Source organism: Somniosus microcephalus, chromosome 11 (genome assembly GCF_052327205.1).
Source record: "Somniosus microcephalus isolate GS21.2 chromosome 11, FLI_Smic_1.0, whole genome shotgun sequence".
NCBI lineage: Eukaryota > Metazoa > Chordata > Chondrichthyes > Squaliformes > Somniosidae > Somniosus > Somniosus microcephalus.
This window is the reverse complement of record NC_140997.1, coordinates 139653721-139680092: the sequence shown is the minus strand read 5'-3', so window position 1 is coordinate 139680092 and position 26372 is coordinate 139653721. Positions and strand designations below refer to the sequence as shown.

Here is a 26372-nt window from a genome sequence, read left to right as displayed (position 1 = left end):
AATTATATTGGATGATGAATCCGGCAAATAAACATTAACTGGCAGATACATAACGCTAGATGGACCCTCCCCGCCATCCCCACTCCCACCACTGCGAATCAGAGGTGAAGAACTGATAGGCCATCCAGGATTGTTCCACTCTTCGTGACACCCTTGAACCTTGACCCCCAGAGGTCAGTCCGACATCCTGCTGCGATCTGGCAAATAAGACCCCCGTGAGATACTTCAATCTATATGCTGGCTGGCCGCGGCTTAACAAGGGGTTTACTGTCACAGGCGGGACAGTCTTGGAGAACATCATGCATAATGAATGGCAGAAGCTTTTCTGAGTAGACAAAGTTCCAATTCAGCCATCAGACTGCCTCTCCAAGCTTTTATTGTCTGCATGTAAGCACCCTTGAGAGCTGAATTCCAGCGTGCCACAATGCTCAGTGTGTCCCCTATCACCAAGTAGAACTACGTCTCGTGCTGTCTATCCTGCCATACTGAAGACTGCCGATAGGTTTCCCGGAGCAGGTTGTGATGTTGGCTGTGAATAGATCCGTCCCATAGAACTTCAGTAATGTGGAGAGACTAGAGAAGCTGGGATTCTTCTCCTTAAAAGAAAAAGAAAGACTTACATTTATATAGCTCCTTTCATGACATCCCAAAGCGCTTTACAACCAATGAAATACTTTTGAAGAGTCGTCACTGTTGTAATGTAGGAAATGCAGTAGCTAATTTGTGCATAGCAAGATCCCACAAACAGCAATGATAATCTGTTTTAGCTCTTCCTCAAAATAGTGCCGCGGGATCATTTACGTCCACCTGAGAGGGCAGATGGGGCTTCGGTTTCACGTCTCATCTGAAAGACGGCAGCTCCAACCGTGCAGCACTCCCTCAGTACTGCACTGAAATGTTAGCCGAGATGATGCGTTTAAGTCCCTGGAGTTGAACCTTCTGACCCAGAGGCGAGAGTGCTATCAACTGAGCCATGGCTGAGAAGCTTAAGGGGAGATTTAATAGAAGTGTTCAAAGTTTGAAGTGGTTGTGATAGAGCAACTAAGGAGAAACTGTTTGGCTGGAGGGTCGGTAACTAGAGGACACAGATTTAAGATCATTGGCAAAAGAACCAGAGGGGAGATGAGGAGAAATTGTTTCACACAGCAAGTTGTTATGATCTGGAATGCACTGCCTGAAAGGGTGGTGGAAGCAGATTCAATAGTAACTTTAAAAAGGGAATTGGATATATATCTGAAAAGGAGAAAGTTGCAGGGCTATGGGGAAAGAACAGGGGGAATGGGACTAATTGGATAGCTCTTTCAAAGAGCCGGCACAAGCACGATGGGCAGAATGGCCTCTTTCTATGCTGTAAGATCCTATAATCCAAAGTGATAATACAGACAGCACACAAGAAAAAGCTTTACCATTTAATGAGTGATGCCTTTCTCAACTCTAGATTCCAACCTCTCTCTCTCCATTGGAATCCTTCTTCTCTTTATTTTATCAATACTTCCATCATTGGAACTTTTCTCTCTTGTTCCTCTACTTCCTCCATGCTACCTTAGTTTGCCCAATTGGAGGCTCATCAGGTCATTTCCTCCTCCAAGTCACTCTTTCCTAGGACCTCAAAACTTTCTTTTTTCCAATCATTCTCGGGATATGGGCATCGCTGGCAAAGCCGGCATTTATTGCCCGTCCAGAGTTGCCTTGAGAAGGTGGTGGTGGGCCTTCTTCTTGAACCGCTGCAGTCATTGTTATGATTCAGTTGCACCCCAGACACTTTGATTTCCGTGCCCAGTTGAAAAGGGCCTCTTCCATGTGATCTTAAACATGAAGCTAGGGTAGCAGGACACAGGGTAAACATGAAAAAAAGACTTGCATTTATCATAGAATCATAGAATAGTACAGCACAGAAGGAGGCCATTCGACCCATCGAGTCTGCGACAGCTCTTTGGAAGAGTAATCCAGTTAGTCCCACTGCCCTGCTCTTTCTCCAAATCCCTATAATATTTTCTCTTTCAAGTATTTATCCTTTTGAAAACTACTATCAAATCTGTTTTCACCACCCTATTAGGCAGTGCATTCCAAATTCTAACCACTCATGTAAAAAACATTTTTTCTCATGTCACCTCTAGTTCTTTTCCCAATCACCTTAAATCTGTGCCCTCTGGTTATCGACCCTTCAGCCATTGGAAACAGTTTCTCTTTATTTACTCCATCAAAACCCTTCATGATTTTAAACACCTCTGTCAAATCTCCTCTTAGCCTTCTCTGCTCTAATGAGAACAACCCCAGCTTCTCCAGTCTATCTACGTATCTGCAATCCCTCATCCCTAGAACCATTCTAGTCAATCGCTTCTGTACCCTCTCCAAAGCCTCAAATCCTTTCTAAAGTGTGGTGCCCAGAATTGGACACAATACTCCAGCTGAGGCCACACTAGTGTTTTATAAAGGTTTAGCTTAACTTCTTGGCTTTTGTACACTATGCCTCTATTTATAAAGCCCAGGATCCCACACACTTTATTAACGGTTTGATTAATTTGTGTAAGGTTCGAAAATGTCTGCACAACCCCAAAACAGAAGAATAACCTTATTTAAAATGATTTTGGAACATCACAGAAGAAATCTGTAAAAAGGATAAAATGTATGGTTGGGCCTAACAGAAGATTTCAAAGAGTTAAATTACACATTTTCCCTAAGTGTAAGGAAGGAAGAAATTTTGGACTGTTTTAAGGAGTTATTGGGCCAAAGGGATTTAAAATAAAAATCCCAGGAAGATTTGGCTGGTTTAAAAGACATGTTCAGGCTTGCATAAGGCTGTGACACAGGGGAGGTGGGGTGGGCCCCCGAGTTTGGATATTGGACAGTCTGAGAATGTCCTAGGCCACCTCAGCATTTTACATAAAGACAATAAAACCTGTTCCCGCCAGAATTCGCAGAGCCAGGTACATGAATAAAACAGGACATGTCCCCAGCAACACAAAGGAAAGAACATAGCCTTACAGGATACAACAACCAAAACAGCAGTCCAAAACCAATTAAAGAAATTGACAAACGTTTTGCATTTTTTTAAACTAGTTTCAAGGTAATCCCAAAACCAGTTAAAGGCCGATTAAGAGTTAGATGGACCATCGCCGAAACTCATTAAGTTTAGATGGGCCATCCCCGAAGCTCGTTAAAGTTTTAAAATCTATTAAAAATAACGAGCCCGCCAAATTTGACAAAGAAACCTGAGATTTGGTGGTCAGATAAGCCAGGCCCCAAATTAGTATAATTGAGGCCTGCCTTTTCAGTTCAAGCAGTCAGTTCAGCTCAGAAGTCGGTTCGAGTTCAGTTCATCATCAAACAGCATAGTACAGTTCAACGGATCACCAAGACCAGATTGGAGACTTGAAGGAAGGAAGAAGAAACAGAGATCGCGGCAACCAAAGGCCTACAGAAACCAACAACCACCAATATTACCACCAACCAGGTAATATTGGGCCACCGCGACCAACAAGAAACCAACCGCCGAAAAGCTCGAAAAACAAAGACTTGTTTCCACTCTACAGGCTAGTCTGACTTACCCCTGGGTAAGATTTGGACACAAAAGACCCTAAAACTAGCCCTAACCAAAGAAAATCGGGTACTCACCTGATACATCCAACAGCGTGACTAACCGCATCAGCGGACAAACCCAAACTGAAGACCCAAGGCAGGTGCAGTCTTCTACCACATCCGGGGTACAGCAGACTCCAACCGCCACAACTAAGGAGAACTCTGAAATCGCGAACCTCTACAATCTGTCAAGAAAGGCATTTTGGTGAGCATTTCCTGGCCCTCTGGATTCCAGCCTAGCCAGTGTAGTGGGGTTGGGAGGGTAAGGGATTTTGTACATTGTAATTCTCCCTCGCTTATTCCGCGTGTTCTCCACCCTTTTAGAGTATAAGTTTTATTGTATTGTATATTTTTCCTGTCTCAAAATAAAGATCTGAATTCTTTTGACTAACCCAGGTATCTGTTGCAAGTTTATTACAACCCCCAAATAAGTTCAAAGTCTAAAACAAAAGGGAGTGGGAGTGATTCAAACTGCGCAAAGGAGTCAGAGGTGAAGCTGACAAACAACCCACACGTCACCCCTTACAGCATGGCGACCGCGGCAGGACTTTGGCAAAAGGGAAGTAATGCAGTAGACTCTGTGTTTGATGAAAGAACAAAGATGGAAGAGAGGATTTCCTCTTATGTTTTTGAGAAGGTGAATATCACCAAGAAGTGGGTGACCAGTCTGTTGCGTGCTGGGCGTCCTATGGACACTGCAGCCAAATGGACTGAGAGCAAGGATCATAAGAAGTCGGTAGAGAAGGCCATCTGGTTGGTCTGTGCCTTACGACAGATCCAGCTTTTAGATCAGCAGGTTAAAGCTTTGACAGCAGAGCTGCAGGAGGCAGCCAAACTGTCTCAGGCAAGAGCTTTAGCAGGGGAGGAACTATTGCAGGAATTACAAGCCCAGAATCAAGAGAAATTACAGCTAGCAGAGAAACAGAGAAACCGGCATGAGTATTTTCGGTGTCAAGTCACAGAGGTTAAAAGCAATGAGCTAGTACTGAAAGAGGAGAATGCTCGCCTAACCAGACAGTTAAGGGAACAGGAGGAGCAGTACAGGAATATAAAGGCAGCTTATCAAGTAGCAAGCACTAGGGGTTTTGAAGCGGGAGATCACGGCCCCTGTCAAAAGCAGATAGAAAGTTTAAAACTTGCTCTGTCCAGGACAAAAGGCATGGTATGCCTAGTAAGCCCAAGTGTGGCCCGGGTAGGCCTGGAAGGAGAAGTAGAAACTGTGCAGACATCACCTGTGGCACCGGGGAGCAACTCGGTTGGGCAGCAGGAGGGACAAGCAATCTGTAGGGAAGACAGGGAGGAGTGCACACCACCGCCACCTGTGGCGTCGGGTTTTGACTCGGTTTGGCAGCAGGCAGAAGTGGGCAAACAAATGCATGAAAGGTCGGAGCCGGGGCCGATGTGCCCAGCTCGACAGCAAAAGTTTGGTCCACCTGGGGTAGTTGGGGGCCAGGGGCCCCTTGAAAGCCAGTTTGTGATTCCCCGTGGGACCCAACAGCTTAGGGCTGTGGTAAGCCACTTGAGTAAGCTCACCTACAAGGGAGACCCCTCATTCCACTTTATGGAAGTGGAACAAACAGCAGGCATTAATGAGTGTGACGACTCAGAAATGGCCAAGATGCTCCTGTTCACCTTGGATGGCAAGCTGTACCAGTCCCTCTCTGCTGAGTGCAAGAAGGAACAGGGAGGGTACGCTGCCCTCCGGGATCAAGTTCTGGAGGTGATGGGAATGAACGATAGTAGTCCGTTCTCCCGGGTGGAGAAGACTACTCAGTTAGCAGGGGAGACCCCACAGGCTTTCGCAGACCGGCTGTGGCCTGTGTACAGGAGTGCCTGTAATAGGGATCTCGACCGAGCTAACTTGAACCAGGATGAGCTGGCTCACTGGCTCCGAAGTCTGGTGGCAAACAGCTTGCCATGGATCAGAGCCAAGGCCGATCTGTGGTTCGACCCAAAGGGCCCCCAAGTCACCGAGGAGTCAGTGGTCAGACAACTGACCGTGGCTTACTGTAACGGTAGGGGGGTAGAAGAACCACAGACAAAAGGGAAAGTTCACGAGTTAAAACCCCGCCAGGATAAGAAGGAATGGCACCAGGAAGGGGGTATCCCTTCCGATGTGAGGCGTAACTGCTTCGGGTGTAGGAAGAGTGGGCATTGGAGAAGGGACTGTAAAAATCCTTGGAAGGGTAGTGCAGGAAAGAATGCCCCAGCTCCCGCCCCAAAGGCAGAAACACCGACCTCTCCCCCCACAGTAGATTCGATAGTAGCTGCACTTTGAGTTTTGTTGGCTGGCCCAGGGAGGGTAGCCACAGCCACAGGTGCTTTAACTCCATCTGCCCCCCCAGTTAACACAGACTTATGACTAGAGCCAGCGCAGTCTGTCTATCTGTGTCCCTTTGAGTATGATGTATGGAAAAGGCCGCTTGTTAAGATGGAAGTGGAAAAGGTAAAAGGGACCTATCTGTTGGACACGGGAGCTTCGAGCACCATAGTCTACTCAGATAACCCGCCGCCTCACCTCTGTCTAACGGGGTCCCGTACAGCTTAGTGGGGTTCACAGGTAACGAGCAGGTTGGCTCGTTCTCTAACCCACTGTCCATTCATTTAGGAGCACTCCACACCAAGTGGACTTGTGTTTTAATGAAGTGGGAGCAGGAAGGGAAAGGGATCCTGGGGGCTGATTTTATCATAGGCCACCGGATCCTAGTGGCTCTTAGGAACCACTGTCTGTAGGGAGCATGCACCGGCAAAGAGAGTGAAGTGGCAGTTATCCCAGGAAAACAGGGAAAGGGGACCTTGTGTACCCTAAAACCCAAGGAGGGTTATGACCTCGAGCAAATGGTCAGTAACACTCCAATGGAGTACCAAGCATTTGTGCGAGCACATCTCGACGCATTTGCCACTCACAAGCATGATTGTGGGAGGGTGAACGGGGTTGAAGTGAGTGTAGATGGGGACCCCATGACCCGACCACAAAAGCGGTATAATTTCCCAAAAGAGGCAGAGAAGGACATGGAAATGGCCATGACCTCTCTGGTCAAACAGGGGGTATTGAGACCAATAGCCACCCATGTAAACTCTCCGTTGTAGCCGGTTAGGAAACTGGACAACTCCTGGAGAGCCACGGTGGACTATCAGGTGCTCAATAGGAACATCCCGCCTGTGCACCCACGGTCGCAGCCGTCGCCGACCTCATAGGAAGTATTCCAGCCTCCGCGACCACCTTCACGGTGCTGGATATTTCCAACAGGTTTTGGTCCATCCCTCTGCGGAGAGAGGACCAGTACAAGTTCGCCTTTACATTTAAGGGCCAACAGTACACCTGGGACTGCCTACCACAGGGGTTCCACAACAGCCCCAGCATCTTCCATCAGTGTATGGCAGATTGCTTAAAAGGCTTCAGCCGACCCCGACAGTTAGTCCAGTATATGGATGACCTGATCCTATTCACTGATGAAGGAGAGGAACACGGTCCACTACTGGCTGAACTGCTGGAGTTGCTCAAGCAGGAAGGTTTTAAAGTAAACCCCAAGAAGGTACAGATCGGCCAAAAGGAAGTCAAGTTCCTAGGGCTGGCTGTATGAGCAGGGGAGAGAGCCATAGATAAAGCCAGAAGGGAAGCAGTGCAGGAGTTACCAGCCCCCAGTACAGTGACAGGAGTAAGATGTTTTCTAGGGCTGACAGGGTACTGCAGGGATTTTATTGAGGATTACGCCGCCACAGCAGCCCCTCTGCTCCGACTCCTACACAAGGGAGTGGAGTGGGTTTGGGATGAGGGTTGCGAGGCAGCATTCGTAAGCCTCAAGAAAAATCTGCAGACCGCACCAGCTCTAGGGGTGATTGATGGGGAGAAAGAGTTTTTCTTGGAGTTAGCAGCCAGCGGGAACAGTCTGAGTGCAGTGCTGCTCCAGGAGCGGCACAGTCAGCTGAGACCGGTGGTTTACTCCTCCAGGATACTCACAGAGGTGGAAAAGGGCTATTCCAACTGTGAGAGGCACCTCCTCGCCACTCACTGGGCTGTGAAAAGATCATTGGTCTTCACAGGCACCTCACCCATCACCCTCCTCACCCATCACACGCCCACCCAGATACTCCTAGATGGGAGAATTAAAGATGGGACAGTGAGTAGTGCCCGCATTGCTCGCTGGACCCTGCTTCTCTCCCAGATGGATCTAAGGGTGAAAGGTCTCTGCGAGCCCAAGCTCGCAGCCAACATAATCTATCCAGGGTTGGCCCACCGGTGTTCCATTGAAGGGGTATGGGAAGTCTACATAGGTTTTCGGGCCGAGATACACCCCACAGGCCGCGAAATCTATGTGGATGGCTCCAGCACAGTATCTGCTGGGAAACAACTCACAGGGTGTGGAGTTTATGACCCAGGGGCAGACATTGCCCTGGCAATTAAACTCCCCAGCACCATGAGCACCCAGCAGGCTGAACTGTCTGCGGTAGTGTACGTGGTTACACACCCAGAGAAATTCCCTACCCCATACACGATTTGCTCGGACAGCATGTTCACGTGCAATTCGTGTACGGAATACCTGGCCATCTGGTCCCGTCGGGGATACACCTCCGCCGACGGGAGACCTCTGGCCATCAAGCCTCTGCTGGAGAAAATCATGACAGCAGTAGGGAAAGAAGGGAAGGTCTTTATCCATAAGGTTAAGGCCCATTCGAAGACAGAGCCCTTGAGGGAAGGAAATCTAAGGGCAGATGAACTAGCCAAGCAGGGAGCTAGGGAAGGAGAGTTTTAGGACCCCTATCAGACAGGGTCAGTAGCCGCAATCCGGGACAAGGGAGGCACACAAGGGGTAGCCTTGGTCCCGGACCTAAAGCAGGCCCAGGTACGGGATCCCATCCTCAGAGCCGTCCTGGACGCGCTCACAAAAGGGGAGAAGGTAGAGGGCCCGTACGGTACTGCAGCCATCACCGTCAAGGAAGGCATGCTGTTCAGGGGGGAGCAATGGGTAGTGCCGCAGCAGCACCGAAGGGAATTCCTCCAACTGGCCCATGAGGGTCCAGGAGCGGGGCATCCCGGGCCTGAGGCCACCTGGCAGAGGGTGGAGCAGGCAGGATGGTGGCCAGGACTGAGGGAACAGGTCCGCGAGTTCTGTGCCAGCTGTCTGGTGTGTGCTGTCAATAACCCTGACCCCCAGAAAAGGAAGGTATCTTTGGGACACACCAGGAGGGTAGAGGGACCATGGCAGTCAATCCAGATCAACTACATCGGGCCCCTACCCACCGCCCAGGGAGGCTACAAGTATTGCCAAGTCCTGGTGGATGTGTTCTCGAAGTGGGTAGAAGCTTTTCCCTGCCGTACAGCTACCGCGTTGGGTACAGCCAAGATCCTGGTCAGGGAAGTGTTCTCACGATGTGGAGTCTGACCAAGGGAGTCACTTTACCGGACAAGTCATGCAGGAGACCCTCATGGTACTCAGCATTGAAGGGAAATGGCACGTCGCCTACAACCCACAGTCATCGGGTCCTGTAAAGCGTTTAAATCGCACCATAAAGGAAAAGCTGAGAAAGGAAACGGGAGACTCACCCAAGAAGTGGGCGGAAGTCTTACCGTTGGTCTTGATGGGGATCTGAGCCAGCCAATCAAAAAGCACGGGGTATTCCCCACACGAGCTGATGACTGGCAGGGTTATGCGGACCCCCACCCATGTGCTAGCCCCGGTGCTGACAGAAGGTCAGCTCAGAGAGGTGAACCGGGACAGTTTTGTCATAAATCTGTTTGAACACCTCAAACTGATTCACTGGTAGGCTGCTAGTAACATGGGAAAGCAACATCAGAGTAACCGACTGCTGCTGGAACCCAACAGGCACCACGAGTGGGAGATAGGGGATCAGGTCATGGTAAGAAACTTTGCCCGGTTGGGAAGTTTCGAACCATTGTATATGGGACCATATAGCATTGTGGACAAGGCAAGCCCCGTGGTGTATGCCATCAAGATGCCCCACCGCACGAAGTGGTTCCACATTAATCAGTGCAAGCTGTTTAAGGCGGAGAGTGGAGAGCGGTCAGCAAGGGTTAACCGCACTAAGGCTAGAGAGCAGCTGCCTGCAGCTGTGGCTGACTCACAGACCGCAAAGGTGGGGGCAGTGAACTGAGTGACTGGAGAGGCCCTCCCACCAATTAAGTGGGATTCAGGTACACTCCCAATAGCCGGAGCCTTAAGGAGGTCTCCTCACACACCACAGCCGAGACTACCTTGGTCACCTGAGTATTATTTTAGAGTACGGTCCAGCCCCAGGGGAACCCTTAGCAGAAAGGGAAAACCAAGGGTCAGGGACAAGTCTAAGGATACCGATTCCCAGCCTACAGCCTCCAAAGGTGAGGGACTAACAGGAGAGGTAGTGTTGGGCAAAGAGAGAGACAAGGGGCCCCAGCCTGCGGCATCAGGCTGCAGGGAATCCACAGGACAGGATAGGGACTCGGCAGCCACACAGAAAGGGGTAGTGTGCTGCAGCACCGGAAGACACACTCCCCTGGTTAACTGGGAAACAGGGAAACTCCCAGTTGTTTTAAGAAGGACTCTCCCAGTCCGGTGGTACAGGTCACCTTTTGCCCAGGCGTACAAGCTGTCCAGATTCCACAAAAGGCACAGACCTAACAGGAATTAGCCTGGCCGTCCGGAGACGGGCGGCGGATGTATATAGCTTTCTGAAGTATTTTAAGTGTGTTTTTACAGTTGGGAAGTTTGGGATTTTAGTGGTTTAATTTTAGTTTAGGATAAGTTTAAGTTTTGAATTTTGATAACTGTGTCTAGCCAGAGAACCTTCTCGGGACATGGCTATTTTGTTTGTGTTTCCCTACAGAGAGGAAATCGGGTTGAGGAAGGTTCTGCTCCTGCTCGCCCTGGTAGGGGTGAGCATCAGTGATCGAGGAGACGTGGAGAACTCCCACATCTATGGGTGTTCAGGAGAGAGAGCACCGATCGTTACCGCAGGGGGTGGCGAACAGGGTGTGGAGGAGCTCGCCATCTACTTCCACGAGGGAAGGTGGCCAGGGTGGCTGGGGTCTAATTCGACTCAGTACTCCAGCCAGACCGGGTTCACGTACGGGGAGGCCTCCCTCCTGTGCCCCAGGGTACAGGTCGTCGCCACAAGGGTCAGTGTCACCGTGGGGAAACGTGTGTGTTTGACATGTAAGGGACAGATTCCTTTGGATAGGTGGTGGTGGCTCAGAAAGCTGAGCAAGGATATAGGAAACCCCACAGTCGATTGGGAACGATTGGGGAACAATACCCATCGGACGACTACAGGGACCCGAGGGGGATTGAGTGTGTGCTGGGACAAGTGGTAGGAACCGGATCAGGGAATTTATGTCTGTATGAGGGGTTCAGAGAAGATCTGCCCCACAGGCGTATCCATCATTTTCCTCCAGCAATGGCAAGATGCCGGGAAGGGGGTGGAGTGGGATTCTAGCCTGCATGCGTGCGTGGTCCCACACTCCCCGATCCCAGTGAATGCCACTGAACTAGTGACCCGCCCCCGAAAGCCCCTGCCCACAACCACAACATCACGGACTATAGTCCAGTGGTGTCCTACCACCACCAAGGGACCAGGGAATGGTTTAGTCCTAGTACCAACAGATAAGCTGCTGTACCAGGGGGTGCACTATGCAGTGGCCTGGTGTCCTACCACCACCAAGGGACCAGGGAATGGTTTAGTCCTAGTACCAACAGATAAGCTGCTGTACCAGGGGGTGCACTATGCAGTGGCCTCAGTGATCCTGAACCTGACCGAGGTGCACTTACCTGAGTGGTGCACTAAAGAGACAGAATGGTTGTACCAAGCCCTGTTGAAGGAAATGTTTAGAAAGTTTTATGAATTTGATTTTGCCAATGTGGACAAAGCGAAGCTGTACAGTTTACATCCTGAACATAATATGGGCACAGGGAGACAAAGAAGGGGGACCTGGAATTATATTTTCACAGCTTATAGTACAGGGTCCTCAGTGATAAACAGCCTAGATGATATAGAGCTGCAAACTCAGATAAATGGTTTAAAGACCCAGTTAAGAAAACTCCTAACAGAGGAGAACACAGTGGTGGGCTCAGAGCTGCATGAGGACCAGGCTATGACAGTCCATTTAAAGGAGATAATAGCTGAGCTGGAGAGACATGCTAAAACAGTAAATGTACTGATACGGGAGGACAGAAATGCTTCGGATCAAGCTGCACAGAATGAGGTGTGCATGCTATACGGGGCATGGTTGCTGGGCGAGGGCCGCAGAAACCTGGAGGATTTAAAACAAGGATTAGTCCCCTTCTGGATTAGCAACAAGCACCTCGCAGCCCTCCACCCGTTTAGTAATTCGCTGAGCCCGTGTCAACTCCATCTAGCTTCTGAAGCCTACCCTGTCCCAGTGGATTGTGGATGCTCCAATCACACTAACATGGGGATAGTAGTTATTATGTCCGTGTGTAATTGAGACACGGACTGCAGCAGTGGTTACAACAGGTGTTTACTGAGTGGAGACAAAACTGGAACTACTATGCAAAGTTACTACACAGGCTTATATACAGGGGTGGTCACTACTGGTACTGCAGTATACAGGGGCTGCAGAATATAGTTCCTTCTGCAAAGTACATACACTACAATTCCTCCCCTTTTAGCTAAACAGTACATAACATTCGATTAATAATCAAATAACATATTTACAATTACAGTTGCTATATACATTAGCTGAAGTTAAGCAATTATAAGTTCAGTCTTTGAGGAGGCTTCCTGATCCTGTCTGGATAACGCCTCTTTGGGGTATCAGGTTCTTCTGGCAAAGTTGATTCGGGATCAACGTCGTTGTTTGGTTCGTCCGCTTCCAATATCACCGATTCTGAGGTAGATGCAATTGGTACTTCGGTTTCATCACCAGGTGTATAGAATCGTGGTGTGGATTTGACGTTTTCCAGTGACTCTAGAATCTGGTCAGCATGGCATCTTACAATGCTCTCTCCAACGTCCACGGTATACATTAGAGGTCCTTGCCGTGTGCAGATCGTTCCTGGCTGCCATTTCACTGTGCGGTAGTCCCGGGCCAAAACTGGTTGACCAATCGTAAAACTCCTGGTCGGCCTTTCATTCATATTCTGAAACTGCCTGTTCTCCACATCTCTTCTGATGTTTGGCTTAACCAAATCCAAGCGGCATCGTAGTCTCCGATTGAAGAACATCATGGCTGGAGTTTGGTTGGTAACCGCATGTGTCGCATTCCGGTCGGAAAACAAGAAGTTATCCACCTTGTGTTGTAGAGGTATGTCTTCATTACACATTGCCTTGATTGCCTTCTTGAATGTTTGAACGAACCTCTCAGCCAATCCATTGGTGGCTGGATGATATGGGGCGGATGTGTAATGCTTAACACCATTGTTCTTTAAGAACTTCCGGAACTCTCCAGACACAAACTGTGGTCCATTGTCGGAGCAAATCTGTTCAGGCAGCCCATTTCTGGCGAATATGGTTCGTAAGACTGTGATAGTTTTTTCTGTGGTGGTTGAGGACATTTTTATTACCTCTGGCCACTTTGAATGTGCATCCACCGCAATTAAAAACATCGAGTCCATAAATGGACCAGCAAAATCAATGTGTACCCTTTGCCATGGAGATGAGGGCCACTCCCATGGATGTAGAGGGGCTTGTGGTGGGGCGTTTTGGACCTTCTGGCATCCGGTACAGCTCTTGGTCATCTCTTCGATTTCTCTATCGATTCCCGGCCACCACGCAAACGCTCTGGCTAAGTCCTTCATTTTTACCCCTCCCAGATGACCCTCATAAAGCTCATTGAGCACTCTATCCTTCAATTTGGGTGGAATTACTACTCTGGATCCACACATCAAGGTTCCTCTGCACACTGACAGCTGTTCTCTTCTCGGCGAGAATGCTGGCAACAGTGGTTCGCCATGTGCTGGCCATCCCTTCACCATTAAATCATAGACCCTGGAGAGTGTCGGGTCATTTCGTGTTTCCTTTTCTATGTTTGCATTCGTCACAGGTAGACATTCGACTATGGTCGAGTGGAATATCTCCACAGGATCCACTGCAGGTGCTTCTTCCACCGTTGGCAATGGTAGGCGCGACAATCCATCAGCATTCCCATGCTGTTTAGTTCCTTTGTACTCGATGTCATATTGGTGTGCCCCTAGGAAAAGGGACCATCTCTGTAGCCGTTGTGCTGTCATTATCGGGACGACCATCTGAGGGTTGGAAATGGAGACAAGAGGTTGATGATCCGTTAGTAGAGTAAATTTCTGACCGTGCAGGTAGTGATTGAACTTCTTCACCCCCCACACCAGGCTGAGGGCCTCTCTGTCAATCTGGGCGTAGTTACGCTTGGCTGAAGTTAACGAGCGTGACGCAAAAGCTATCGGCCTCTCTGAACCATCAAGGAATTTATGTGACAGTACCGCTCCAATGCCGTAGGGAGACGCATCACACGCCAGTCTTATCGGTAGTGATGGGTTGCAGTGAGCCAATACTTCTCTTGAAGTGATTAGGTCTTTACTCTTCTGAAAGGCCCGCTTACATTCATCGCTCCATTTCCATGCTACTCCAGTTTATAGTAGGGCGTTCAGTGGGTGCAGAATTGTGGACAAATTCGGCAAAAACTTATGGTAGTAATTCACCAATCCGAGGAATGACCTCAGTCGCGACACATTTTCAGGCGCTGGAGCCTTAACTACCGCTTCAATTTTGTCAGGGGACTTATGTAACCCCTCTTCATCAATCACGTGGCCACAATACGATATCTGTTTCTTAAAAAACTCGCACTTGGGGCGATTGTCTCGTAGCCCATGTTCTCTTAGTCTAGTGAGCACCTGCACTAGGTTGGCAAGGTGTTCACTGTCATTTTCACCTGTCACTAGGATGTCGTCCAAGTAACACTGAGTCCCCGGAATCCCTTGCAGGACTTGTTCCATCGCTCTTTGCCATATCGCCGGAGCTGATGCTACTCCGAATACCAGTCGATTATACTGGTAAAGACCTTTGTGAGTGTTTATCGTGAGATACTTCCTAGAGGATTCTTCAACCTCCATCTGCAAATATGCTTGTGCTAGGTCAATTTTTGTAAAACGCTTCCCTCCAGATAGTGAGGCGAAAATATCTTCTATCCTCGGGAGGGGCTACTGTACTGTGTGAAGGACTGGGTTCACCATCACCTTGAAGTCTCCACAGATGCAAACCTTCCTTGGCTCCTCAGACTTATTGCTTAATATTTTTTTCATGACAGGAATGATGGGTGTCGCCCACTCGCTCCAGTCTACCTTAGGTAACATGCCAGCATTCTCCAGATTCTCCAGCTCTGCCTCGACGGCTGGGCGAATTGCATACGGTACCGGTCTTGCTTTGAAAAACTTGGGAATTGCATTCTCTTCTATTTTTATCAAGGCGGTTACACCTTTAAGAGTTCCCAGTTCTTGTTGAAATACCTCTTTAGCGTTAGCTAAGATTTTTGACAATCGTCCAGGTGTGACGTCGTCATCCTTTTTACCAGCCACAGTCAGTGCCTGAATGGAGTGCCAGTCTAAACTTATCTTTCTGATCCATTCACGTCCCAATAACAGTGGTCCACCATCTTGCAGTATGTACAGATACAATTTCTGTATTTCCTTGCCGTTGTATTCGACAGGCACCCTTATTTTCCCTCTGGGGTATACTTTCTGCCCCGTATACGTCTTCAAGACAATGGATGTCTCTTTCAAGGGTATGTGTGAGAATAGCCGCTCGTAATCTCATCGATTCATGACGGTCAGGGCTGATCCTGTATCCAATTCCATTTTGACTTGGGACCCTGCTATCGTGAGGGTGACCCAAATGGTTCGGTGATCCTCTTTTGCGATTACGTTGTGAAGTTTGAGACAGCTTAGTCTCTTGTTCCCGGATTTACTATCACTCTTCTGGTCTTCGGAACTACTGTCCGTCATCTTTTGTACTTTCCTGTACTGTTCCTTAGTAGCCTTTTTGTTGTTGTTAGTCTTCTTCCCAGACCAGCAAACTCGTGCAATGTGTCCCATCTTTCCGCATTGCCTGCATATTTTGTCCTTGGACCAGCAGTCCTTCTGGTCATGGGTTGTTCTGCCACAGCGATAACATTTTTCAAATCCCTGTGTCATTTCATGGGTGCCGTATTCCTGTAGCTTTTGCTATATTTCCACAGCTCCCCTTGCTGCTGCTTCGTACGATACTGCCACGCTGAAAGCCTTATCTAGCGTCAGCTCTTTCTCTGAGAGTAACCTCTTCTGGGTTCCTTCACACAGGAGTCCACAGACAAATTTGTCCCGTAGGGTATCTGCCAGTCCTGCTCCGAACTGGCAGTGCTTTGATAGCTTGCGTAGTTCCGTAAGGTAATCAGCATTGCTCTCATCTTTATGCTGATTTCTCTTGTGGAATTTAAATCTTTCTGCTATCAGCAGCGGTGTAGGATTTAGGTGTTCCTGTAGGGTATCAACAATTTCGTTAAAACTCTTCGCCATCGGTTTGGCTGGAGTGATCAGATTCCGCAATAGGCCGTACGTTCTTGCGCCCATTAAGTTTAGTAGTACCGATGCCTTTTTCTCATCGGCTACTTCGTTTGCCTTGCAATATACTTCGACTCTTTCCACATACGTGGTCCAGTCTTCTATTGCATTATCGAAGGCAGTGATATTGCCAGTCTTTGGCATCTTGGAAATCTAAGATGGTGCCTCCCGCGCTTTGCCTTCTTCCCCGATTGAACAAAATGGCGCCTCCCACGCTTTGCCTCCTTCCCCGCTGGATTAAGATGGCGCCTCCCGCGCTTTCTGTCTTCTCCGCTGCTGCTAGCGCTGTTGCTGGCGTTTTTATGCCTTGATGGTGACGCCCTATGGTCTTCGCGCACTTCCCCCCCGCGCTGCTGCTAACGCCGCTCTCCGCGGTCCCCGTGGCAAACTGCAGCTCCTCGCAGCTTTCTGCGCTTCTAATTTCTTTTATTTTCCCATCGTCAGAGCAAACCCTACAGGACACTTTCCTCCCTCTTCTTGGGTCTGTACGCTGCCCGGCTTCGTAGCACTGGCCACGCCCTGTGTGCTCTACCCTCTCTCTCTCTCTCCTCTTCCCGACAACGCTGCTCGGCCCCGTTGAAAAGCCACCCGATCGAGCTCTAGCCCGCCGCAGCCCAGGAAGGATCAGTGTACTACCTGCCACCAGCCCGATTAGCTGGAACACCATAGACAGGATAACCAAGCCCCGCTCTCGACAGCCTCTCCTGCAAATCTTCAACCCCGATGAATCAGAGGTGGTTGCCCACGGTCGACGCCCGTTTCTTCTGTTTGTTTTTTTTTCTTTCTTCCTTCTGGCTTCGACCTCTAACAACTTCGCTTCAGGGATGGATCCCCATGAGGTGGTGCAGAACTGTAGGTAAGTTCGGATCTGCTCATCGCCAGTATTATGTCCGTGTGTAATTGAGACACGGACTGCAGGAGTGGTTACAACAGGTGTTTACTGAGTGGGGACAAAACTGGAACTACTATGCAAAGTTACTACACAGGCTTATATACAGGGGTGGTCACTACTGGTACTGCAGTATACAGGGGCTGCAGAATATAGTTCCTTCTGCAAAGTACATACACTACAGTAGTGAGGATGCTGGTCATGGGTGGGACAGCCCGACCCGCACCGGTATACAGGGTGGAGAACATTGGGATCATTCAAGGGGGTGCACACGTTTGTTTTGCAGAGGTCCCACCTTATGTCATAAAGTGGGAGCACGCTATGACAGGTACAGACCTCTCCGGGTGTCGGAGCTGGGGAGCACACATAATACTGTGTCCCCAGCACTTGAATGCCTATTCAAGACCACAGTGCGGGCTTAAAGCTGCTGGTGCACGACCTGTGAACTGTACCATGGAGGTAATGGCAAAAGACCATGTTTCCCCTCAGGTAGCATTCATAGGGGGTGGGACATATTGTGTCACCACAAGTGCGCCCCACTACCGGCATGGACAATACACCTGGTGTCTGGTGAGTGACAGCAGTTTTTGTTTTAAACCCGAGGCAGAAGTTCAAGTGGCCCAGGAACGGATTGTACCCATCCCTGAACTCTCGACTGTTCACCTCACTGTCAGGGAAAACATTACCAACCTGCAAAGTTATGTAACACATTTTGGCTATGAGATTCCCCCTCTACCAGAACATCTTACCGCCCTGTTAAAAGCAGTGGTCATCTCACAGAAACATTTCTATACATTAGAGCAAAAGACAGTCGAGATAGGGGCCAAGATATTGGATATTGTGGCTCCACCCTGGTGGGACATTTTTGAAAATATATCAGTCCCCTCTTGGATTAGGCTGGCTTCCCACATTTTAGTGGTTTGCCAGCTGGGAATAGTGTTCTACCTGTTGTGTGCAAAATGCAAAGGAAGGGACCAAATGCTCCGCTCTCAACATGAGGGAGCATGGGACAAGTACAAAAATAAAGTCTATGACCAGGTATAAAACCAATTGTGAACGTTAGTAAAAATAAAGTTGGACAAGTGTGTGTGTCTTTATTTTTTTTCTGTATGTGATTTTTTTTGAAGTGGTGCAGGGGTGTTGGACCCCCTCCGTGCTTGGATGTGAATGTAATAAAAGTTTTGTACTTTGTGTATTTTTGATAAACACTACACCTAAAGGGAATGGGAGAGTGTTTCATTGTGGGTATTTTAGTTTTAGGTAAATACAGGGCTCCCGAAGATCAGAAATTTTGCTCACAACTGCATGATACTATTATAGTGATATAAAGTATCACAGGGGGGTGTGTAAGGTTTGAAAAATTCTGCACAACCCCAAAACAGAAGAATAACCTTATTTAAAATGATTTTGGAACATCACAGAAGAAATCTGTAAAAAGGATAAAATGTATGGTTGGGCCTAACAGAAGATTTCAATTACACATTTTTCCTAAGTGTAAGGAAGGAAGAGATTTTGGACTGTTTTAAGGAATTATTGGGCCAAAGGGATTTAAAATTAAAATCCCAGGAAGATTTGGCTGGTTTAAAAGACATGTTCAGGCTTGCAAAAGGCTGTGATACAGGGGAGGTGGGGTGGGCCCCCGAGTTTGGATACTGGACAGTCTGAGAATGTCCTAGGCCACCTCAGCATTTTACATAAAGACAATAAAACCTGTTCCCGCCAAGAATTCGCAGAGCCAGGTACATGAATAAAACAGGACATGTCCCCAGCAACACAAAGGAAAGAACATAGCCTTACAGGATACAACAATCAAAACAGCAGTCCAAAACCAATTAAAGAGATTAACAAACGTTTGCATTTTTTAAAACTCGTTTCAAGGCAATCCCGAAACCAGTTAAAGGCCGATTAAGAGTTAGATGGACCATCGCCGAAACTCATTAAGTTTAGATGGGCCATCCCTGAAGCTCGTTAAAGTTTTAAAACCTATTAAAAATAATGAGCCCGCCAAATTTGACAAAGAAACCCAAGATTTGGTGGTCAGATAAGCCAGGCCCCAAATTAGTATAATTGAGGCCTGCCTTTTCAGATCAACAGTCAGTTCAGCTCAGAAGTCGGTTCGAGTTCAGTTCCTCATCAAACAGCACAGTACAGTTCAACGGATCACCAAGACCAGATTGGAGACTTGAAGGAAGGAAGAAGAAACGGAGATCGCGGCAACCACCAATATTACCACCAACCAAATAATATTGGGGCATTGCGACCAACAAGAAACCAACCGCCGAAAAGCTCGAAAAATAAAGACTTGTTTCCACTCTACAGGCTAGTCTGACTTACCCCTGGGTAAGATTTGGACACAAAAGGACCCTAAAACTAGCCCATACCAAAGAAAATCAGGTACTCACCTGATACATCCAACAGCGCGACTAACCGCATCAGCGGACAAACCCAAACTGAAGACCCAATATAGGTGCAGTCTTCTACCATGTCCGGGGTACGGCAGGCCCCAACCGCCACAACTAAGGAGAACCCCAAAATCGCGAACCTCTACAATCTGTCAAGAAAGGCGTTTTGGTGAGCATTTCCTGGTCCTCTGGATTCCAGCCTAGCTAGTGTAATGGGGTTGGGAGGGTAAGGGATTTTGTACATTGTAATTCTCCCTCGCTTATTCTTTTAGAGTATAAGTTTTATTGTAGTGTATATTTTTCCTGTCTCAAAATAAAGATCTGAATTCTTTTGACTAACCCAGGTGTCTGTTGCAAGTTTATTACAACCCCCAAATAAGTCCAAAATCTAGAACAAAAGGGAATGGGAGTGATTCGAATCGCTCAAAGGAGTCAGACGTGAAGCTGACAAACAACCCACATGCCACCCCTTACACTTGTCCTGCCAAAGATGTGTGCACAAGCACCCCCAGGTCTCTCTGTTATTGCACCCTCTTTAAAATTGTACCATTTAGCGTGTACCTATCCTCCTTCTTCCTATCAAAATGTATCACCTCACACTTTTCTGCATTGAATTTCATCTGCCATGTGTCCGCCTATTGTGGAAATTGACATTATACTTAGCATGCTGGGTAGAATAAAATGGCCAAGTAAAAATAAGCTATCAAGGGGTTAAAAGAACAAACTTGCTTAGGTTGTAGTTAAAGCATAGAAGCAAATGTGTCACAACATGTCTAGGACCAAGAGACCTTTCAAAATACCCACCCACATTGATGATGTGATAACAGCTGTATTGACTCACTAGCACAAGGGAGGCATAAGGCTATAGAATAGATAAACTATTAATGATTGTCGTTAGACAAAGAAGCAAAACCATTGAGTAAGCTGATCATTTTGGTAACAAGATTCAGACATGAGTAAGCTGATCATTTTGGTAACAAGATTCAGACAGAACCTCCTGACAAGATATATGATTAAATAACCTTGTCTGGAGATATTTCTGCCCTGCTGACCTTTTGATTATCCTTGTGCAAACTCTTACTCTGTGCAAACTGATACAATACCATTACACGTGATATATGGAACGCTTGCTTGTTTGAGTGTATAAATATGCTGCATTCGCTGATGTTCTTTGGAGTTGTTGGCCTAGCCTTTGTCCAGGCAGCTCTCCCCTTATGCAAGTAAAAATAAACTAACAATCTGACGGTACTGCTTGTGTTTTAGAGTCTTACTCAGAGTCGAGATTTCGACAGTAAAACTTGGAGGTTCCACTGAGATCGCTTACTACCTACCGGTGAGTAAACGGACAAGAACACAATGACTCTCTAAGAACGGACCCTAACTGGCCAGTTATCAGTGGCGCTTAGTCACCAAAGGGGTTCCTCCTTGGACAGTACAGTAGTATAGTCTGTTTGTCTTGGCAGGAGTACTGCGATCTGTTAAGACTCATTTCAGGGTTGAGTTGAAATTTTTGTTATCACTTCCTCTTTCAGCTTGACAGTAAAAGGAGGCAGATTTTGAAAACCTGAACCCTGAAAGGAAGGTAAGAAGAGAAGTCTGTAGAGGTCCCTGTTTCTTGAAGGAAAGAAATGATTACCCTTGAAAGAAAGGGAGAGATATCCTTGAAATAGAGGAAAAGTAAAAAGGGACGCCCGTCCTTGAAAGATAGGACTTATCCTTGAAAGACAGGATTTTAAAGTAATAAGTTTTACTGTTAAGGACTTGGTCTGTAGTGGCGTACAACGCAGACTGAGAATTGACTACTTGTTTAGATAGAGTTTAAGGCTATAATTTGTATACCCGCGTGGATGTTGTTTGTCCTAGTTGTCCTTGTTATACTGTTGTGTTCAATATTTTTGTGTGACATTGCAATTTAAGAAACGGGAAGAGTCACTAGGGAAAATTGTGATTCGGAAAAACATTCTTTGATTGAGAAAGGAAACAGTGCCTGATTGATCGACTATGGTTGGTTCGTGTCAACATATCTCACACACCCAGACTGAGCCTGAATTAAGAGCCTTTTTAGGCCACGTGACGGCCAGTAGAAGTGGGCGCAGTGAACTCAGTTGACCGAAAAGGATTGTGAGATCAGAAACTGTAAAAACTCTCAATCAATCAGAATGGGTGCCGGGGCAAGTGAAATACCAGAAAAAAGCACACCTGCCTGTTACATGCTCCAGAATTGTGGTCAGATATCAATAGGTGACTTACCCAAATCGGTAAAATGGACCCAGGGAAACAGTTCTACCCAAGCACAGGTTCACACCCGCCCTCAAGCAAATTTTTCAGTCCACAACCCATGGGGAGCACAAAATGCTACCCAGAATCAAAGTGGACAAAGTTTAAATTTACCCTATTCAACATGATGCCTGGGATCTGACCCGCAGATTGCCCAAAAGCAATTACCCCTAGAATGATTGCCTGCAGTTTCAACCAATATGACAGAAGAGCCCACCTTAATAATAAATATGGAGGGAAAAGAAATTCTTTTTCTGGTAGATACGGGAGCCACCAATTCAGTGTTGACAAAACAATATGCAGAAGGAATTCTGTGTACAGCCAGTAGTGCCAGTTGCATAGGATTGTCAGGAGTTACTCAGACCATGACTTGTTCAGAACCGCTCAATGTGCAAGTAGATAATTACCGGAATCAACATACCTTTTTACTGTCTCAAGAAGTACCAGTGAATTTATTAGGAAGAGACTTATTATGCAAAATGAAGGCAACGATTGTTTGCTCTGAAAAAGGACTTGAAATCCATGTTCCCGTAGACAGATGTGGTATGTACCCACTACAGATCAAATTGTCCCCAGTCCTATACGCATGGCAGATTTGTGAAGATGGTCTTAGCAAAACATTGTCAACTATTATAGGCTCCCTCCAATTTGTCCTTAGATCGGTGTCCGAATACCAGAAAGAATTGCGTTTGGGCCATTGGCATACAGAGCTCCACGGCACAGCCTTTTATGATGAGACAGGAATGGACAAATACCACAAAAGATATTATAAGTCCGTTCTACAACACAGATATTTGCTGAAAATTCAGAAAATTTTAATTGGTCCCGAAGGCATAGCCGCCGCTGTTCTTTTACCCATGGAAGCATGGGACCTGTTTGAAGAAAAAGACAGTAAACTACATTGCACCCTAGCGGTGGCACAAGGACATGCACCAAGGGACTTGGGACCAATGGTTAAAAGAATGGGAGGACTAGGAATAGAAAAAGAGTGGCAAGTGCCTCAGGGTACCTTGGTCCAGTATGAAGAAAAGCAGGGATACGGGGTGGAGTTGCAGACAAGCCTGCTGTTCAAAGGCAAATTTGAGGCAAGGGTGTTGGACATCCATAACTTCCCGCTCCTACCAGAAGTAGAGAAACTTCTGAGTCAAATCCCCAAGCAAGTATGGTCTAGCCACCCCAATGAGGTCGGAAAGATGTTAATTGCACAACCCTACAAGGTTACCCTCAATCCTGCAGTCCCACTCCCAAGAAAGGCACAATATCGTTTCTCCCAAGCAGCAGAACAAGGCATTGAACCAGTAATCAAGTCCTTACTTGACCAGGGCATTATAATACCAACAAGAAGTCCCTGCAACACCCCTATCCTCCCGGTCCAGAAAGCCAATAGTGATAAATGGCGGCTTGTACAGGACCTTCGAGCAGTGAATGAGTCCGTTTCAGCGACCCATCGCCTATTTCAGTACCCAATTGGACCCAGTAGCCAAAGGTCTGCCGGGATGCCTGCCCGCACTCGCCGCCACTTACTATGCTGTACAACAAGCACAAACTGTGACTCTAAATCATCATACAGTACTACATGTCCCACACTCTGTCGAGGTGCTGTTAACCAAATGCGCCACTCAGCACCTAACATCAGCACGTACCATTAGGTACGAGGTAGAATTACTGTCCAATTCAAACTTGACCATAAAGCGATGCGCAACCCTAAATCCAGCTACGCTCCTCCCGACCATTGAGGATGGCACACCCCACTGTTCTGAGACGGTAACCCAGCTGGTCACCAAACCCCGAGTGGACTTAAGTGAAACACAGCTAGAAAATCCAGATTTAATATATTTCGTCGACAGCTCAGCCCTCCGAGATGACAAAGGTACTTCCCGCACTGGCTACGCCATCACGACGGACAATTCAACTGTAGAGGCGATGTCGTTACCAAACTCCTTTTCAGCACAACAAACTGAACTATTCGCGCTCACAAAAGCATGTATCTTGGCCACAGACAAAACTGTTAATATTTATACAGATTCAAGGTATGCCTTTGGAGTTGGCCATGATTGTGGACAGATCTGGAAATTTAGGGGTTACTTGACCTCCACAGGCTCAACGATCAAAAATGCAGAACAAGTTGACAATCTTTTACGTGCTGTCCAGTGTCCACGTAAAATTGCTATTATTAAATGTCAAGCACACACAGGCAATCAGGACCAAATTGCATTGGGCAATGACAGGGCTGACAGTGCTGCAAAAGGTGCTGCTTTGTCAGATACAGGTTCCCAGGTGTCAGCCTATGTTCTTAAAAACACAAAACCCATTGATTTGCCGCCCACATTGGATGATGTATTGGCCTTTCAGTCACAGGCCAGTACTGAGGAGGTGTTAGCCTGGTCACAAGATTAATGTGATAAAACACCTGAGGGAGTGTGGGTTCACCATGACGGCCGCGTGGTGGCACCCAGATCTTTGCTCCCATGGATTGCCCGCTGTGTTCATACTTTCATACATGCGGGCAAAGGGGGGATGGCAGACTATATTGCACAGACATGTTACGCACCGGGTATTTCGGCAATTGCAAAACAAATTAGTGAAAAGTGTACTACCTGTCAGGTGATGAATTCGGGAAAAACAGAGAAAGTACAGTCTGCCTCCCACCCAAATCCAACAGGACCTTTTGTGAATTTGCAAATGGATTTTATTGAATTACCCGCATGTATGGGTTTTAAGTATGTATTGGTTATTATAGATGTGTTTTCTAAATGGGTTGAAGCTTTTCCATGTAAAAAGAATGACGCTGTTACTGTCGCTAAACATTTGTTAAAGGAAATTGTACCACGATTTGGTATACCTGTACAACTCTCGAGTGACAATGGGTCACATTTTACTGGGACAATTATGTCAGAGATGTGTAAGGCTTTGCAAATCAATCAGCATTTTCACTGCAATCAGCTGGGCTGGTGGAGCGATATAATGGAATGTTGAAAAATAAGTTAGCTAAGCTATGTGATGAGACTGGACTCAAATGGGTCAAACTGTTACCCCTAGCATTGATGGTAATGCGGTCAGCAACAAATAGAACAACAGGGTTATCACCACATGAAATCATCATGGGACGTCCCCAACGATTGCCTTTTTCCGCACCGTTTACTGCTAAACAAATGGACATTCACAAAATGGAAGAAAATATGCTAAACTATTGCATTGCTCTAACAAAATGTATTTCTAGTTTCCATTCGCAGGTAAAAGAAGCCCAAGTTGACCCTGCCGAAGCAAGATGCCATAGCTTGGAGCCCGGCGAGTTCGTCTACGTAAAGGTGTTCAAGAGAAAGAGTAACCTTCACCCAAGATTTGAGGGTCCGTTCCAGATCCTGTTAACCACCAACACTGCTGTAAAGGTGAAAGAGAGACCAACATGGATCCACGCCTCGCACTGCAAAAGAGTCCCAGAACCCGAGGAAGAGGAATCACCAACCCCATCAGTAAATGGAAATGGATATTAGGACTATGTTTCCTTGTGACACTTATAATACCTGTAATGCCCGAATTGCATGTAAACACCTTTTTGTATATGTCTTACACTTATGCTAGGGGAACTAATGCCTCCAGTTGTTGGGTATGCACACAGGTGCCCATCCATACGAAGGGAGGAATTCCATTAAGACCTATCCCCTTTAATTCCAAAAAAATGGCATATTGGCTGTTTCAACAAAATTCAGAAAAGGCAGAAGCCATGGAGTTAGAAAGGCTCTGAAAAATCCAGATCTGATTAGATTATTGTCCTAGTTAGGACAAAAGGGGGGAATGTGGAAATTGACATTATACTTAGCATGCTGGGTAGAATAAAATGGCCAAGTAAAAATAAGCTATCAAGGGGTTAAAAAAACAAACTTGCTTAGGTTGTAGTTAAAGCATAGAAGCAAATCTGTCACAACGTGTCTAGGACCAAGAGACCTTTCAAAATACCCACCCACATTGATGATGTGATAACAGCTGTATTGACTCACTAGCACAAGGGAGGCATAAGGCTATAGAATAGATAAACTATTAATGATTGTCGCTAGACAAAGAAGCAAAACTATTGAGTAAGCTGATCATTTTGATAACAAGATTCAGACATGAGTAAGCTGATCATTTTGGTAACAAGATTCAGACAGAACCTCCTGACAAGATATATGATTAAATAACCTTGTCTGGAGATATTTCTGTCCTGCTGACCTTTTGATTATCTTTGTGCAAACTCTTACTCTGTGCAAACTGATACAATACCATTACACGTGATATATGGAATGCTTGCTTGTTTCAGTGTATAAATATGCTGCATTCGCTGATGTTCTTTGGAGTTGTTGGCCTAGTGATTGTCCAGGCAGCTCTCCCCTTGTGCAAGTAAAAATAAACTAACAATCTGACGGTACTGCTTGTGTTTTAGAGTCTTACTCAGAGTTGAGATTTCGACACTATTCCACCAGCCTGTCTATGTCCTCTTGAAGTCTATTACTATCTTCCTCACTGTTCACTACACTTCCAAGTTTTGTGTCATCTACAGATTTCAAAAGTGTAAAGGGCAGAGAGGGGAATGAATTTCTGAAGTATGTTCAGGAGAACTTTCTTGATCAGTACGTTTCTGGCCAACGAGGAAGGAAGCATTGCTGCATCTGGTTCTGGTGAATGAGGTAGGGGAAGTGGAGCAAGTGTCAGTAGGGGAACATTTAG

General features: G+C 47.0%; 1 long non-coding RNA gene across 1 annotated transcript; it reads left to right on the top strand.

Moving 5' to 3' along the window:
* Positions 1–20517: 20517 nt before the first annotated feature.
* LOC147110915 (uncharacterized) lies at positions 20518–26073 on the top strand. Its single transcript, XR_015080008.1, has 2 exons — positions 20518–20973; positions 24889–26073. It is a non-coding gene; the product is annotated as an uncharacterized LOC147110915 (long non-coding RNA).
* The last annotated feature ends 299 nt before the right edge of the window (positions 26074–26372 follow it).